General features: G+C 39.5%; 1 long non-coding RNA gene across 1 annotated transcript; it reads right to left on the reverse strand.

Moving 5' to 3' along the window:
- Positions 1 to 3624: 3624 nt before the first annotated feature.
- Positions 3625 to 6751, reverse strand: LOC114047675. Its single transcript, XR_003569649.1, has 3 exons — positions 6713 to 6751; positions 4520 to 4672; positions 3625 to 4398 (listed from the first exon to the last, which is right to left on the reverse strand). It is a non-coding gene; the product is annotated as an uncharacterized LOC114047675 (long non-coding RNA).
- Between the last annotated feature and the right edge of the window lie 1699 nt (positions 6752 to 8450).

Consider the following 8450-nt stretch of genomic DNA (forward strand, 5'->3'; position numbering starts at 1 on the left):
TTATTTCATCTTCTGTTAATATAAGCAATTTATATTTTTGTAAATATTCATCCATTTCACTAAAATCATCAAATTTATTGGTACACAGTTGGGTAAAATAGCTTCTAATTATCATTTTAATTTCTTCTTAGTTGGTGGTGACCTCACCCTTTTCATTTTTTACATAGGTAATTTGGTTTTTTCTTTCTTTTTCTTAATCAAATTATAGCCAAAGGTTTATCCATTTATTGGGTTTGGTTTTTTTTTTTTCCATAAAACCAGCTCTTAGTTTTATTAGTTCAATAATTTTCTTAATTTCAATTTTATTAATCTGTCCTTTGGTTTTCAGAATTTCTAACTTGGTATTTAATTGGGGATTTTTAATTTGTTCTTTTGCTACCCTTTTTAGTTGCATGCCCAATTCATTGATCTCTTTTTCTATTTTATTCATGTAAGCATTTAGAGATACAAGACTTCCTCTAAGAACTGTTTTTGCTGCATCCCATAAGTTTTGGTATGTTGTGTCATTATTGTCATTCTCTTGGATGAAGTTATTGATAGTTTCTATTATTTGTTGTTTGATCTACTCATTCTTTAGGATTAGATTATTTAGTTTCCAATTAATTTTTAGTCTATCTTTCCGTGGCCCTTTATTACATATAATTTTGTTGCATCGTGATCTGAAAAGAATGTGTTTAATATTTCTACCTTTCTGCATTGGATTGTGAGGTTTTTATGCCCTAATACATAGTCAATTTTTGTGTAGGTGCCATGTACCACTGAGAAAAAGGTACATTCCTTTCTATCCCCATTCAATTTTCTCCAGAGGTCTACCATATCTAACTTTTCTGAAATTCTGCGCACCTACTTAACTTCTTGTTTGTTTTGTGGTTAGACTTATCTAGTTCTGAGAGAGGGAGGTTGAGGTCCCCCATTATTATAGTTTTTCTGTCTATTTCTTCCTATAACTCCCTTAACTTCTCCTCTAAGAATTTGGATGCTATACCACTTAGTGCATATATGCTTAGTAATGATATTACTTCATTTGTCTATGGTACCTTTTAGAAGTATGTAGTTTCCTATTTTTGCTTTTGCTTTGTCTGAGATCAGGATTTCTCCCCCTGCTTTTTTTTACTTCCACTGAAGTATGATATATTCTGTTGTAGTCTTTTACCTTTTCTCTGTGTGTATCCTTCTGCTTCAAATGTGTTTGTTGTAAACATCATATTGTAGGATTATGGCTTTTAATCCATGCTGCTTCTGTTTTATGGGAGAATTCATCCCATTCACATTCACAGTTACAATTACTATTTGTGTCTCTCTCTGCATCCTATTTTCCTGTTTATGCTTTTCTCTCTCCTTTCTCCTTTTCCCTCCTCACTAGAGTTTTGCTTTTGACCACTGCCTCCTTCAAACTGCCCTCCCTTCTATCAGCCCCCTCTCTTTTCTCTCCCTTTTCCCCTACTACTTCTTCCCTCCCCTTCTATCCACTCCCTCCCTTTTCTTTGCCATCCCCTCCTACTTCCTATAGGGTAAATTAGGTTGCTATACCTGAGTATGTTGTTCCCTCAAATCCAATGAGAATAAGGTTCAAACAATGCTTATCTCCCTCCCTTTTCTCTCTATTGTAATAGGTCTTTGTGCCTCTTCATGTGATGTAATTAACCCTTTTCTGCCTCCTCCTTTCCTCTTCCCCCAGTACAATCTCTTTTAACCCCTTAATTAGATTTTTTAACATCACATCAAAATCAATTTATACCCACGCCTCTGTCTATGTATACCCCTTCTAAACATCAGAAGATACAATTCTCAAGAGTTACAAGTATCATCTTCCAATGTAGGGATGTAAACAGTTTGCCCTTATTGAATAACGTTTCCTTTCCTGTTTACCTTTTTATGTCTCCCCTTGAGTCTAGTATTTGAAGATCAAATTTTCTGTTGAGCTCTGGTCTTTTCATCAGGAAGGTTTGGAAGTCCCCTATTTCATTGAATGTCCATTTCCTCCCCTGAAAAATTTGCTCAGTTTTGCTGGGTAGTTGATCCTTGGTGTAATCCAAGCTCCTCTGCCTTACAAAATATCATATTCCAAGCCCTCCAATCTTTTAATGTAGAAGCTGCAAGGTCCTGCATAATCCTGACTGTAGTTCCACAATATTTAAATTGTTTCTTTCTTGTTCCTTGCAATATTTTCTCCTTGACCTGATAATTCTGGAATTTAGCTACAATATTCCTTGGCATTTTCAATTTGGGCTGTCTTTCAGGAGGTGATCAGTGGATTCTTTTGATGACTAGTTTACTCTCTGGTTCTAGGACCTCAGTGCAGTTTTCCTTGATAATTTCTTGAAAGATGCTGTCCAATTTCTTTTTTTTTGATCATGTGTTTAAGGTAGACCAATAATTCTTAAATTATCTCTTCTGAATCTATTTTCCAGGTCAGTTGTTTTTCCAATGAGGGGTATTTTACATTTTCTTCTATTTTTTCATTCTTTTGATTTTGTTTGACTAATTCTTGATGTCTCATGAAGTCATTAACTTCCACTCGCCCAATTCTAATTTTTAACAAATTGTTTCCTTTACTTAGCTTTTGTACCTCCTTTTCCATTTCTAATTCTACTTTTTAAGGAGTTGTTTTCTTCAGTGTACTTTTTTCCATTTGGTCAATTGTGTTTTTCAAGGAATTGTCTTCTATAGTCAATTTTTGCCCTTCCTTTTCCAAGCTGTTGACTCTCTTGCATACCTCTCATTTCTTTTCTTAATTTTTCTTCTACCTCTCTTAAAGAAGAGGTAGACTTTTGACTTTTAAAATCCTCCTTGAGCTCTTTTATGGAGGCTTTTTGGGCATGAGACCAGTTCATATTCCCCTTTGAGGGATATTGACAATGTTGTCCTCTTCTGAATTTGTCCCTGTCCCCACAGAAATAATCTATGGTTATTTTCCATTTCTGCTTTTTGTTCATGATGTTTGCCTATTTCCTGGCTTTTAAAGTTGAACTGTCCTGCTGGTGCACAGGTGGCACAGGCTTCTTGTGCTGGGGGCCAGGCTCAGCAGGCCTGCTCCTCCTCTGGTCCTTCTTAGGCTTTGTTTCCTATCAGGTGGGTGGTCTCATTTGGATGTGTGGGCATGGTGTGTGGTGTCTGCCAGGTATGTGGATCTGGTATGCTGTCTCTGCTGGGTATTGTTTCTTGCTGCTCTGGAATGGTCAGTGTTCAGCGTCCTCCCATTGGTCCTGTGGTGCTGCCAGTACCCACAGCTCCCCTAGGCATGAATGGGGGAGCTCCTCTCTGCCTCCTGCCTCTGGCCTCAGCTGAGCTGTTCCCTCCCCCTCAAAGGGAGAGTGGACCCTCTCATTGTTCTTTCAGCCTTCCTGGTACAGCTTTTAGAAAGGCAAAAGTCTGACCTTTGTGGCTTTCTGTCCATAAGGAGGCTTACATAAATAAACCCCTATTGAATTCCATTCACATGTTTTGGTTGCAATGAGCATTTCCTCTCCAGATTACTCACCTGCTGTCTTTCAACCCCAACTCTAAGCCCCCCTTATCCCCTAGCATTTCTCTTTGTGGTTTTGCATGTTAGATAGTCCATGCTCTATCCATTGCACCACCGAGCTGCCAGACAATGTCATACCAGCATTCAATCAACTCCAGTAACAACTTATCACATTCTGAATCAAATGTAAAATCTTTTCTTTGGCATTCAAAGCCCTTCATAAACAAGGCACCTCAACCTTCCAGTATTCTTATGCCTAACACCCAACCCTGCACATTCTTACAATACACTAATACCAGGAACCTTGCTGTTCCTTGCCCAAAGCATTCATCTCCTGACTGAGACTTTTCACTGATTGTTCCCCATGCCTGGAATAAACTCCTTCCTCATCTCCATATCCTGGCTTCTCTGGATCACAGCTGTGTGTGTTATTTCTTTTCCCGAATAAGCAAAGACTGAGGTGGAGTGTTGTACACATCAATTGTCTAAGGTTTGTATAAGCAAGCAGACAGCCCTGGGTCAGTATTCTGCTCATCTGTGCCTTCCTGTGGTCAGTGACAAAGATCCCAGAGATTGGCTGTCTGAGCCTTCAGATCACTAAGAGAGGCAGCCACAGGTGGAAACTGGCCCAGGCTCATCAGACTCAGCTTGTGTTTGAGACAGTGTCTCTGAGGAACTCTCATCTTCCCCCTCAAGGATCAATATCCAGGAGAGGAAACAAGACCCTTGCTTTTGGAGCAGACATGGCTCATCCCTGGGGGAATGCTACTGGTGTCTGTCTTCCACAGGATCTCTCTCTTGGGTTTAAGTAAGCGACTTCTGCAGGGAAGACGGTTCAGCAGAATAGCCAAGATCTCCTCTTCTCCCTCGTCTAATTCTGCTTTTGCTCTTCTTTTTCGTAATCTATTTCCTTGGTCCCTTTATCATCAACTCTGTGAGAAAAAAAGATTGTAAAAATCAGCCATTTCAGAAGGTCCATCTCATTTCTCAGGCCTCTACAAAGCCCTCTCTACAAAGGCCCTTCTTGACCTCGCAGTAGCTCACAGTACTTACCTCACTCTTATCCAGGGCTACAATCTACCCTGATTTCATTGGAAGGATGGTGTTAGAAAACTCTGTGCCCTTCTGGTCCTTGCCTAGTTTACCCCGAGATGCAATTCTGTTGAAAAGATCTTGAACCCAGTGGTCATTGTCCTGACCTTGGATCTGGAGACAAAAAGACAGTGAGGTAAGAAACTCTGGCTAAAAGGGCCCCAAAAGTAATGCGTGTGTGTTGGGGGGGGTATGTATACACACAAACACACATACACACACAGGTAGATGCATTTATATTTGCATATACATGTGAAGTTACATACACATGTATGTGTGTATATATACAATGTATACATGTACATGTGTATGTGCAAAAACAAATACATCACATATATAGGCATGTATATATACACAGTGGCATGTATACATATACACACATATATGTGTATGTTTTAATTAAAAGTGTTTCTTTCTCATGGCACAGTACCTATACATTTCAAGAAATGGTCTCACCATTTGGCTCCTTCATGTGACCCTTGAAAAACTTTCAATTTGCAGGTGCTAAAAATTCAGCTTTCCCAGTGATAATCATGAAATGTTAAGAAACCAAACTTGGTACAACTAGTCATTCCTAGTCATATGGTGCACAGACATGCACGTGCACAGACAGGAGGTGGCTAGATGGCTCAGTGGATAGAGAGCATTAGGTCTACAATCAGGCAGACATGAGTCCAAATCTAGCTTCAGACATTGAACAGCTGGGGATTCCATGGGCAAGTCATTTAACCTCCATTTGTATCAGTTTCCCCAACTGTAATGGTATCTTTAGAGAATCGTAGAGAATCAACTAAAAAACTACTTGAAATAATTGACAACTTTAGTAAAGGTGCGGGATATAAAATAAACCCACACAAATGATCAGCATTTCTATATATTACTAACAAAGCCTAACACCAAGAGATAGAAAAAAAAATTCTATTTAAATAACTGCAGTCGATATAAAACACTGGGAAGCTAACTACCAAGACAAACCCAGGAACTATATGAACACAGTTAAAAACATTTTTACACAAATAAAGTCAGATCTAATAGCAGGCCGACCCAAAATAATAAAAATGACAATTCTACCTAAATTTACTTACTTATTCAGTGCCATACCAATCAAACTACCAATTTTACACAGCTAGAAAAAACAACATAATTCATCTGGAAGGACAAAAAGTCCAGAATATCAAGGGAATTAGTGAAAAGAAATGCAAGGGGAGGCATCTTAGCTGTACCAGATCTAAAACTGTATTGTAAAGCAGCAATAATCAAAATTTGGTACTGGCTAAGAAATAGAGTGGTGAATCAGTGGAATAGGTTAGGTACACAAACACAGGAGTCAATGACTATAGTAATGTACTGTCTGATAATTCCAAAGACTCCAGCTTCTGCCCTAAGAACTCAGTATTTGACAAAAACTGTTGGGAAAACTGGAAATAGCATGGCAGAAACTAGGCATGGACCCACATTTTACACCATATACCAAGAAAAGGTCAAAATGGGTACACGATTTAGACATAAAGATTGATACTATAAGCAAATTAGGAGAGCAAAGAATACTTTCCCTGTCAGATCTATGGAGAATGGAAGAATTTATGACCAAACAAGGGAAAGAGAACATTGTGAAGTGCAAAATGGATCATTTTGGTTGCATTAAAGTAAAAGAGTTTTCCACAAACAAAACCAATGCAACCAATATTAGAAAGGAAGAAGAAAGCTAAGAATCAATTTTCATAGCCAGTGTCTCTGATAAAGGACCCATTTCTAAAATACACAGAGAACTGCACAAAATGTATAGGGGCAGCTAGGTGGTGCAATGGATAGAGCACCAGCCCTGGAGTCAGGAGGACCTGAATTCATATCCAGCCTCAGACACTTGACACTTACTAGCTGTGTGACCCTGGGAAAGTCACTTAACCCCATTGCCTAGCCAAAAACAAAAACAAAAAACTTATAAGAATACAAGCCTTTCCCCAATTGATAAACGGTGAAAGGATATGAACAGGCAGTTTTCAGATGAAGAAATCAACCTATCTATAGTCATTTGAAAAAATGATCTAAATCACTATTGATTAGAGAAATGCAAATTAAAACAACTCTGAGGTACCACCTCACACCTATCAGATTGGTTAACATAACAAAACAGGAAAATGATAAATGTCTTACTTGATTCTTAAAGTCCTTTTTGAGCTCTTCCATGGCCTGAGACCATTTCATATTTTTCTTTTTGGCTTTGGATGCAGCAGTTTTGACTTTGTTTTCTTCTTCTGAGTTTGTCTTTTGATCTTCCCTGTTACCATAGCAACTTTGAGTTTAAGCTGGATAGGAAGAATTTGGCAAGAGCAACTCATAGATTGTGCCTGGAGAAGGTAAGGCAGGGAAAAGTAATCAGAAGAAAGGGGGCACCCTGAAGAGTCAGACTGTTGGCCTATACAAATTAGCCTCCTCAAGTGTTGAGCTTTGAAAAGAAAGCCTCTCTACTAACAAGTCATTTCATATGTGATCAGCTGGTCCTTCAATTTCCCAGGCATCAGGTCTCCATGTCCACTCTCTCCCCCATTGTTCCTTTTCACACCTCTCAGTCTGACACTTGCCTTTCATCTCTAATTCACCCACCCTGGCTGCTTCAGCTCTTTCCAACTCTACAGCATTCCTTCTTTCTCCCCTTCTGCCTTACTTCTAATGCTCACCCATCTCCATTCGTTCTCCCAGAGAATGAATGCTCAGTAATCTGTCACTTCTGCTTTGCCAAACTCTCATCGTTGGGCCTCAGCACAGTTCCCCTCTCAATACAGATGAATCACAATGATGGACTGGTGGGTATCCCAGGCTAGCGAATGGGAAAAGCTCAGCTTCCATCTTTCAATGTATTTACCTTTGAGACAAAGAGAAGTAGCAGAGACCAAGTTCAAGGGATTGGGAGAATAAAGACTCAGAACTTTCTAAGGCCTCTGATATGTTATATGGGGTTCAAACAGGAGAGCAAGTCTCAGGTTCAAATGAGAGCAAAGGACCTCAAGAGCCCCATCCTGTTGTTTGAGAATGTTGGTTACCTAGGATACCAAGATAACAGAATCATAGAATGTTAGAATTCAAAGAGACCTCAGTGCTCCCCTAGCCCAACAGTAACTGAAAAATCAATCCTTCTACACTCCAGCCAACAAATGGTTATTTCACCTTGGCTTACAGTTCTCTAGTGGGGGGCATCAGCTACATCCTGAGGCAGCCCATTCACCTATTGGAAGGAAATAATTGTTGAGGAGTTTTTCTTGACTTCATAGCCTTTGACTCTTCACAATGCCCCCCCCCCACTCATTTTGTTCCTAGTTTTACCCATTGGGACCAAACACAGTCTAACCTAACCCTCTTCCACATGCCAACCTTTCAACCACATAAAAATAGTGAGCATATTTTCCCCTGGCTTCTCCACTCTAGCCTTAATGGCCCAGGTTCTGACGACTGATCCTTAAATGGTATGTCCTCAAGGACCTCTTTTACTCTTTCAATTTCCCTCCTCCAGACAGTCTTCAGCTTTTCAATATCCTTTGTAAACAGTTGTTCTAAAAACTCAACACCATAATGTAGGAGTGTCCTAAATAGAATGGAGCAAAAGAGGATGGAACGGAATAAGCATTTATATAGCTCCTACTATCAGGTCACTCCAGTACTCAATAAACTCCAGTGGCTCCCCATTGCTTCCAGGAGCAAATACAAAATGCTCTATTTGGCATTCAAAGCCTTCCATAACCCAGGACCCTCTTATCTTCCCAGTCTTCTTACGCCTTACTCCCTCCTATAGGTACTTTTCAATTCAGGGACAGTGGCTTCCTGCTTGTATCACAAAGAAGATGTTCTATGTCTTGGCTTCAGGTATTTTCTCGGGTTGTCCCCCATGTCTAGAACA

This window comes from Vombatus ursinus, unplaced genomic scaffold (genome assembly GCF_900497805.2).
Source record: "Vombatus ursinus unplaced genomic scaffold, bare-nosed wombat genome assembly UNPS02014789.1, whole genome shotgun sequence".
NCBI lineage: Eukaryota > Metazoa > Chordata > Mammalia > Diprotodontia > Vombatidae > Vombatus > Vombatus ursinus.